We start from the raw sequence: 9753 nt of genomic DNA, 5'->3' as shown, positions 1-9753 counted from the left end.
TCGGGGCGGCCGTTGGGCGGTTGAGTAGCCGTTGGGCGGGCGGAACGCCGCTGGGGCGGCCGTGGGGGCGGCCTCTGCAGCCCGCCCCGCTGCGTGGGTGCGGAGCAAACTGAACCGCGGCGAAGGGTGTTTAATTCGTGTTTTTTATTCCGCTGGAGTGGGATGGATGGACGGACGGACGGACGGATGGAGGATGAGCACACGGCTGAGAAGAAATGATCGTTCAAGTTACCAGGCTTCAGTGCCTGAAATATGATATCGCTGTCTCTGCCGGAGTGCCTGAATACAATAAAGAAGTATCCCGATTGCTTGGGGGGGCCTGGGACTCTTTGTCCCCCACAGGATGCCCTGGGGCAAATCACTCGGTAAATCACCCGCCCTCCAGCATTTGCAGGATCAAACTTCGAATTGTATGGATACAAGTCCTCCAGTCGCAGTCCTCCTCCGGGAGAAAGACCTGTGGCTTTTTTCTGTAGCATTCTTCTGGGTAAATCCAAGCTTTGTGCCAGTGCCAAGCACTGTCACCCCATCACAGCTGTATGCCCAACTGCATAGTTCATACTACCACACGGTTACCTAGGGGTGGGATGTTGTGGTGGCTGAGACTGTATACCTTTGTGGAATTAAATACTGGCCAAAACAAATGTAAAATTCCTACTGGTGTCAGTGCATCCAGTGTTTTACCTGTGGGAGACAAATCAGCTCCTAGCAAAGGGTGGTTTATGGAAGACTACCTAAATTAACAAGGCAATCTCTTTCATGATTCCTCTTAATAGGGGCAGCGCATCCCTTCCTCCACCCCAAGTAATTCATTTTGGGGGGCTCCACATGGAATTAAGGTGAAGAAAGAAATGATGGATTCGTGCATGTGGAGCTTTCATGATTTTTCTCACAATTATGTACAATTTTTCTCCTTGTTAAGGACAAGCCCAGGAAGAAAGATTGTTTAAATTAAAATGAGATAGAATAAGTAGTTCCAACAAACACATTAAAAGAGTGGTGTGGAAAGAATGAAGCATCTGCACTGCATATATGTTATACGTTCATTTGCAAGTGGTACTCTTGGTTACATTTTTAATATCAGAAGAACCAAGCATGGTACATGGTAAAGTGTTTTTGCAATATGTCATGAAAAATTCTCTTAGTTTCTACAGCAGAAGCACACATGAAGTGTGATTACCGATGCAGTTATTGCCGGTTTAAGATTGGTTTAACGTGGGGTTTTTTTCACTTAGGAACAAATTGTATTTCACCTGAAGGCAGGGAATGAGATGGCAAACTCCGAAATATTTAAGGATCTCCTTTGTTTATCTTATTATATGGATGAAGAAATGTTGTTCATAGCCATGTTGTGCTGGAATATTCCTTCACATTTTAAAAAGCTTTTATTGTTTGAACTTTTCATGTGTTTGCTTTCTCATCAGGAATGATCACACAAGCCCTGATTCAAACTGAGTAGTCATAAAAACCAGGTTTTGTTCTTGCTAACCTGAATAGTCAAGAAGCTTTGATTTTTTTATTTCTTTTGTGTAGTCAGGGAATACAAAGGTGAACATGATTTTCATATTTGAGCAAAACAGTTCAACAGAGTGCTGAGTTAAAATGTACAACAAACTGCACTGGAACTCAGTGAAGGCCTGAAATGATTCCCTGAAACAATTCAGCAAACGATTTTATACAGCAAGTAAATTTGAGAAAACTGCTTATGAGCGCAGCTAAGGAAGTGGCTAAGATAAAATTGGTTGAGAAGGCTGTTCTTTCAGCTCTGCATTTTTGCCTGGAACTTTAATTCATCATACCCCCTGGTATTTTCTCATTCACGTTCTTCTACAAGTCCAGGGGTATATTCTTCTTTCCACATGGATGTGGCAGAGCCAGTGGTGAAGTGAGAGGATTGTACCTCCAACTCTTGCCTGCCACTCGCAGGTCTGTCTACCAATACACAGAATGGTAAACAGGAGCTGTGCTTCATAGACATAAATTTCACAGCTCACAGATGGTGTTGGACATCTGGGAATGACAGTGTTGATCTTGTAGAAGAAATAATAGTGGATAGTATCTGTTACAAATGCTTTTTGATGGGAAGTTTAAATTTTGGTACTGAATTGATGAATCAAATGAAATTTTCAGTTTATGTAGCTGTGACTGCCAGAGCTGCCTGAGTTGAAATGGTATATTAAAAACTTTTGTTACTGGTGGAAACCAAAGCTCCATGGAGGCAAAATGCAAGAAGGCGATTTGTGTGCATTAGTGCATTTGTGTTGTACTCCCTGCATGCAACTTTTTCATCCATTTTCATTTTCCCATGGAACAGGAAACACTTTTAATCTGATCTGTATGTGACTTGTGAATGTGGGCAAGCACTGGATGGGATTTTTTAATTTCCTTTGTACTCTAAGTAGAGATGGTGATAATGAAAGAAAGGTAGCCATCTGTATCAAAAGACTTAATGCTTTCAAGAGCAGCTTAAACTTCATTTGTGATGTTCGCTTAAACACAGAGAAAGTGACTCAGAGTTTTGGAAAATGAGAAAGCACAGTACCTGCTCCTTTGCTAGGGGGAATGTTCCCATTTGTGAATCACAGCTTTCAGTTTCCTTTTGCATGAAGGATAAAACAAGGAAATTTCCTTCTATTTCTCCGTAAATCCTTCAGCTTAAATTCCTTCCTCAGAAAGGCAATTTTCAAAAGCACAGGAGGGTGTAACTCTTTGTAATTGTAATTTTCAATGTCAGTAGGGTTTCCCTTACATAGTGCAGTGCCATTGGTAGGCTTGAGAAAGGTGTGCAACGAGCTTGTTTAGTGTAAGTAAGTGTAACACACGGGGTTTCCACTGTTACATTTTCACAAATCTCTCATGCTGAGTGCTGCCCTTCCTCTCTCTAGTTCTGCTGCTGTGTGAGCAAGCAACAAGTGGTTTCCTGGTTTGCACACAAGGCAACATTCCTGAATGTAATGCAGCCTCTTGGTATGTTCCCAGTAGGCCAGAACGTGTAAATATCCTCTGGTTTCCATTCTCTCAGCTGTTCCATATGAAAATCTGAATAACAGCTTATCAAACGTGGTATTTTCTTCCCTGTTTTTCCCAGCTAGCATGCATTCCTCATCTCATGAAAACAATCTGTATTGTATATAAATAGTTATTGTGTGGCACTGATGAGAATACCTACAAGAACCAGTGCCACCTCTGTGCTTACCAGTGGTAAGAGTCACGTTAGTGCTCTTTTTACCCAGGGCCTGAGGACATGCTTGAACCAGAGGCATGTTCAGATGCCCTACCAGGCAGTGAATGAGCATCAAGAAAGTCGGTTTCATGTTTTTGCTTTGCTGGAGAAGGCAGTGGGAGAGCAACATAGTGCTTTATTTCTCTGGGAAGCAGGTCTGTGATATCCACTCCAGATTTATCCACTCCGCACCCGAATATGCGCTGACATTTGACACAGCCCCTGACCACACCAGGGTGCAGTCCATCAGCTGTCTCGGCCTCGCTGAGAGACCGTAGCCTTTCAGAGCTGCACAGCAAGAAGATAAAGGGCAGAGCAGGCGCTTATGGCTATCTGGAAGGGAATTAGAGAGCTGCTTCGTACTGCTTGATTTTTAAAAACATTTGGGCCTGATGTTTGATGTCGTGATGCCTTGTGTCATTGTTTATATCAACACTAGGAGGAGATAAATTTTACTCTATCAAACATTCTCCAGTCATCTTGCAAGTAGCACAAACTGGGTAACAGGCCACTACGTCTGTCTGAATTAAGTTCAAAAGAAAACATTCGGATGTGTTCCCTGTTCTTTTTTAGAAGACATGTTTCTTAGAAGTTTGGTGAATGGATTTACACACACACACACACACACACACACACACACCCCCCCCGGAAATCTATAATGGTTTAATGATTCCAGAAGAAGGGACATGTTAAAGGTAACACACACACTGAAATCGTCCAATCATTTTTGTACAGTAAAACGGTTTTATTCCAAACCTCTGATTTAAAAAAAATAAATCTTTCCTATCAACAGGCCATAAATATTATATTTAAAGTATTAAAAGACTGTGTTAATTGCTTGTGCTTATTACTTGGCCACTGTAATTGCAGTTGTTCCTCTCAGAATATCTATGTGGGCTTTGTGAATGATATTTTTTAAATTTGAGAGTGAAATGTTCCTTTTAGTCAATCCCTTTTTAGTTAATGAGGCAAAAAATGAATACTCTGCTTGCATGTTTTCACAGACGGGGTGACATAAGGTAGCTTCTGCCACTGTGGGTATTTTAAGCATGATGCAGCTGAGAACTGGGAGGTCTGTGCAACAAAGAGCATGGAAAGAAGACAACATGAGTATGCAGATGAAGGTTTACACAAGGACGACCTAGCTGGGTTGACTTTTCACTTCACAGGTACTAACTAGCTCAATTAACATTTTCCCCAATAAAATTAGTACCTGAAAGGATGCTGATAAAATACCCAGATCCTCTTGCCTAAGTTAAAATTCTCTACAGCCTTCTCTTACTTGCTTCTCTTTTCTGTATACAATAAGCTCTTTTTTGGAGGTGCAGAGTGAGATTTTCACCAGGATTTAGCCAAGGTTACACTTATGTTCTGAACCCAGGTTTGCTTGCAGAGAAGTGAGTAAAAGATGGGAGCTAAGTATTGCTTTAAGGCAGGCTCTAACTTCTCTAGTATGAAAGCAGGTAAAGCCAGGTGGCAGAGATCATTCAGGGCCACCCCACCATTCCTTGGGCAGGTATTTTCTGGGTCTTCTACTTGGTCTTCTACACACAGACCTGGACATGTTTAACTTGGAGAAATCCAGGATGATTTCAGCTGAGGATGGAACAATACTGTGCCTCCTAACCTGTCTGAGGCCTTACGTGGTGGAGGAGACAAGGAAAAGTACCCATTGCATCAGATTTTTATGGATGAAGATGGAGTCCAACACAAGACAGCTACCTGGGGAAAGCACCTTCTTACCTTGCAGTCCCATGCCAGGCCCAGCCCAGAGGTAGAGAAAAGACATGGTCCTGGGCAGGCATAAGAGAGGGGGGGAGGCTGATAGGGACCACTTTCCTTCTTGGGTGATTTCTTTTACCCTCTCCCATCTTGGATCCAAGATGAATGCAAGCAGGCCACTCTCAGACAAGTGCATCCCCTCACGTTGTCTTGTTGCTGTGCTTGTGCCAGTGAGAAGCCTTGACTGACCAGCTATCCCCTTTTCCCTGTGCTGCCCTGCCGAGCCCGACCCCTGCAATGCTCGATGTGGAAGGAGAGTGTTGCTGATTTACTGTGGGCCTGGTTAACCTGGGTGGACAACCATCAATGCTGGCACATAGTAAGCATGTGATTTCTAGGTATTTCGTTCTTTATCTCTTTATCTGTGACCCACTGTAATACCAGTAATACTACTTATGACATTGACCCACACGGCCTGCAGCAAAAGTCCCAATGGCTGTGTAAATGAAAGAAACTCCGTGATGGCTGTGCTTGGCATCCTTGGGGTTAGAGGCAGCAAGTCTTGTTGCTCTTTTATTGTGAGCAAGCTCCTCTGCCCTAATTCAACTCTTGAGTTTGGGATTAAGTCCTGGAGGATATTTCATCAATGAAAAGCCCAAAATAATGAGTGAGATTTCTAAGCAAGGCTGAGTTATCAACTCCAGTAACTTACCTCTCCTAATTATTGATGCATTGCTTAGATAAACATCTTTTTCCTGTAGAAAAACAGTCTTGTCCCACTTGCCTGGAAAAATTGTTCCCTCTTCCAGTCTCTGTAAATAACTTCTTTCAAGGCTTCCTTTGCCTGGAGTTGCATTGAAATGAGTACTGATAATAGGCCTCTGTTTCTGCCCTAGTTGCTCTTCCGTCAAGCCCTAGAAAACTTGCTTTTCTTGGTACTGCAAGATGAGAAGTTCCCCTGTTATACAAAGTCTCTTGCCAAAATTCAGGAGGCACTGCTGCTCTTTAGGGTAATGAGCTGGAGGTCTGTGCTAATCACACAAGGGAAATTTGCAGCAGTACTTGTCAGCTACCTCCGCATCTGTCCGGCATGTTGTCATCACCATCTCTGTCCTTCCAATCTGAATCCTGGTGCAATGAACACAGCTGAAGGCTGGACTACTTCATCTACCTGTGAATGAGCTATGGTTAACACAGGTTGAACGTGCTGAGCAGGGTATAACTCAGTTAAATAAACCGATAGGCTAAGAAGATGGAGGCTGGGAGCAGAACAGACAAGTTCTGCCACTGTGCTCCTCAAAGCAATGCCAAGAGTGGTACTAGGCAGAAAGAGCTATGAGGTACACCTCAGCACTCCTGCTACCACACAAGAGCAACTGTAGTGCCTGAATAAACTGCAGGTAGACAGATATGAATTGAGTGGACGTGCAATGTGAAGAATGTTTGCAAGTGGGATTGGCTCACCTGGAGATTGTAACTTACATCAGTGTCCACTCCCTTCTAAAAAAAAATACAGGCTTCTTTTTGCTTGCTTGCATCTACCCATGTGGGACTTATTCTTTCAATAAAGAGTAAAAACAAGTAATGTTGGTGTCTTTTATTATGCCCGCACTATTTCAGAAAATGCTCTGAAACGGTGCTCTCTCTGATTGTTATTGCAGAGAGCTCTCTCTTAAAATTTAATGTATTAAAACCAGAACAAACCAAATCCTTCTCTTTTTAAGTTAGGAAGCCTATAAAACTCTTATGAAGCTTTGATACAGAGCCTCTTGGCCAGTACAACTAAAGGAAGGTGATTGTGTAGAAAGTTCCAGTCTGAAGGAAGTCTGATCAGTAAGTGTTTGAGTGATTCTCTGTGGATCTCTCCTGCAGTGATACAAAAATAAAAAGACCAGCATGAACCAGAAAGCATTCTGATACTCATAATCATCTTCTAGGGAGGAGGAATACACCTGCTATAGAGAGAATCCTCCCAGCAGGCTCAGACAGTTTGATTCTAGGAAACCTGTGAGTCACAGCAATGTTAGGCAGATCGGTTTAATCATTCACTTGGAGGGCTTCAAATATCAATACTTACCCATGGGATTCCTGGTATTCTGAAGTCCTGCACTTCCCCACATTTACTTGGAAGCTACTGATATCCCAGCAGTTTGATGTAGTCACTCTCGAAGAACTTTGGTTTTTAAAGACACCTGTAGTATTTCAGAACACAATTTTTAAAATAACTTCTAAGAGGCAACACTTATCCACATGGAAGTCTGTCATAACAGTGAGCTCTTCCACCAGACTTTACATCTGCACCAGTCTCCAACTTTATATTACCTTGGTCATGCTATGCTGAGTTAAGTAAATTGATATTTCTAGACCTGTCTGTCAAGTGAAGGTGCTGTGAACTGGGATTCAATTTGCCTAGGACCAGACAGACTGGCAGCAGCAGAACTTGGGTTTGAATCTAGGTATTCCTAGCTCCGGGTCCCAAAAATGTATGGTCTATAAGCCCGGAACATTTTCTTCACACTTGGTGACAGGTAGCTGCAGTAATTACTGCTCAGCTCTAATGAGAAGATAGACTGTTGCATTTTTGCTTTATCTGGCAGGTAGGCCTATCTCAGTACAAAAAAGTTACACAGGCAGCAGGACTTACAAGGAAGGCTGAACAAAAGCCAGGGTTGTTTTAATTTAGAGAAGAGGCGACTCGGGGGTCATGTGATCCTTTCTCATGTAATTACAAGAGTGCTTCAGGAGAGAAAGGAGTAATCTGTTCTCTCTGTCCACGGTGGATAAGATAAAAGCAGCAGGCTGAAATTACAGGAAAGGAAATTCAGATTAGATGTTTTCCACTTGTTAAGATAGCGACACACTTGAAAGGATTGCCTGGGAGAAAGTAGGATATCCAGGCCTGGAAATAATAGGGATGGTTAAAATGGTGTTCTTGCATTCACACAGCTGGTATGGGCTAGATTAGCATTTTTAGCCTGTGGAATATGAACCACAAAGTAACGGTCCATGAGACATGCAGGGTCCATGCAGTGTGAAAGGGCAATGGGAAAACAATTTAAAGAAACCCCTCAGTCCGCAGCCAGCAGGGATGTGGCAGATCTCTGCCCTCTGCTCTGAGGGATTATTTGACATGTTGGGGGCAAAACCAGTAAAAATACCATTTTGTAAAATGGTAACACTTTGACCAAATGCTGAGTAAGGTACTCATGCATCACCATCCCGCCTAATAGCCATCAAGTTCTAAAATGCTAGATGGCTTGTAGCCTTTTGTTTCCTGGTTGAAGAAGGTTGAGACATTTTTGCCTACCTGACTTTCTGGGTTCCCCCCAGACATCTTGTCTAAGATAATGTCAATTTCTGAGAGAAAGTAACTCGTATTTATACCTGGAGACTTTTGCAGGATGTCAATAACAAGCAACTACTGCCAAGAGCCAGTCCTTTGTCACTGAAAGCCCACAAGAGCCTTCTACATTTTGAGTGACTACCGAAACAACCAGGGATGCCTCAGGATTAAACACTGCAATGCAGCTCTGCCCCCTATATGCCACGAAAAAGTTCTTGCTGGGACTGACACAGACTCAGGAAAGGGTGGACAACAGTGAACGCCATGCCATAACTTGGTTCAGCTGTTTTTTTCATAATTCCTTCTCTGTCTGTGATGTTGAGGCAGCAACCTGGGTATTTACCTAAAGAGTTGCCCTTTGGTAACCAGGAGCTCTTCCCTCTGCCAGCAAAGAAAATGAAGGAGTCCTCTAGTTAGAGCTGGCAGAATTTCAAAGGGACCAGCTGTGTTGTTGGTGTTGAATGACCAAGAAAACTATGGCCTTGTTTGCCTGCTAGCAGGGCATATGAATCACAAGGAACTTCTACCAATGGTAACAAAAAGTGCAGTGTTTTGTTAAGTCTCTGTTCCTACGGATTCACTCGTTTGGCCCTACCTCATACACTCCTATCAGTATTTCCCATCTCCCACTTGTGTCCTGGTGGATACCTCTGGCAGGCAAAAAAAGTGCCTAGACAAGTGGACCACTTGCCAATGCTGACTGCTGCCCGAAGGGATGTGCTTCTCCCCATCTTTCCCTCAGAACAAGCATTAATAAAGTGCTGATTTCCATTAACCTAATTTTCCCTGAGACCTCTGTCCTACTTTTGTTTGAAATTAGCTAACTGGTTCAAAAGATATTACGGGAAGCAGACAGATGAACAAACAGATAACAGCATAACCCCGTAAGCTCTTGTTTTCTTAGAAAACCAGGCTAAAACAAGCACTGTTTAATCAAATTGTTGCTGCCTGTGAGTTGGTCAAGTCAGGCACTCAAGAGAGAGCATGCACCTCAAAAACCAGGGGGCCAAATCCAGCAGACTCTCTGGGGAGACACACTGAATATAAAATTCCTGCCCAGGCTGGCCCAATTGAGTCCTCATTGATCCAATGTTCAGCACCGCTCTCAGTACTGCTTCAGCAGACTGTGGGCACAGGAGATGAAGACACCTTTGTGGCTGAAGGACGGGACTGAGTTCAGCAGGACTGGGGTTGGTCCCCATCTGTGATGGTGCCTTCTTTTGGGAATAGAGGGAGAAGCTAAGGTGATGGGTTGAAGGATATGGCAAGGGGGGAACAGCAGAATCTCAGTAGAAAGTATTGCCTTCCGGGACACCTTTGTTAGCCTCCTTGTCATGTGATTCATAGCAAAATACCGGCTTTTAAAAAAAATCACTTGGATTGAACTGGGAACTTTGTGGGTAAGGAGCAATGCTTAGAAAGCATTCTGCACATTTTGGTCTCTCCCACAGGGTAAACAGTAGTT

Source organism: Aptenodytes forsteri, unplaced genomic scaffold (assembly GCF_000699145.1).
Source record: "Aptenodytes forsteri isolate BGI_AS27 unplaced genomic scaffold, ASM69914v1 Scaffold412, whole genome shotgun sequence".
Lineage (NCBI taxonomy): Eukaryota > Metazoa > Chordata > Aves > Sphenisciformes > Spheniscidae > Aptenodytes > Aptenodytes forsteri.
Note: the sequence above shows the minus strand (reverse complement) of the source record.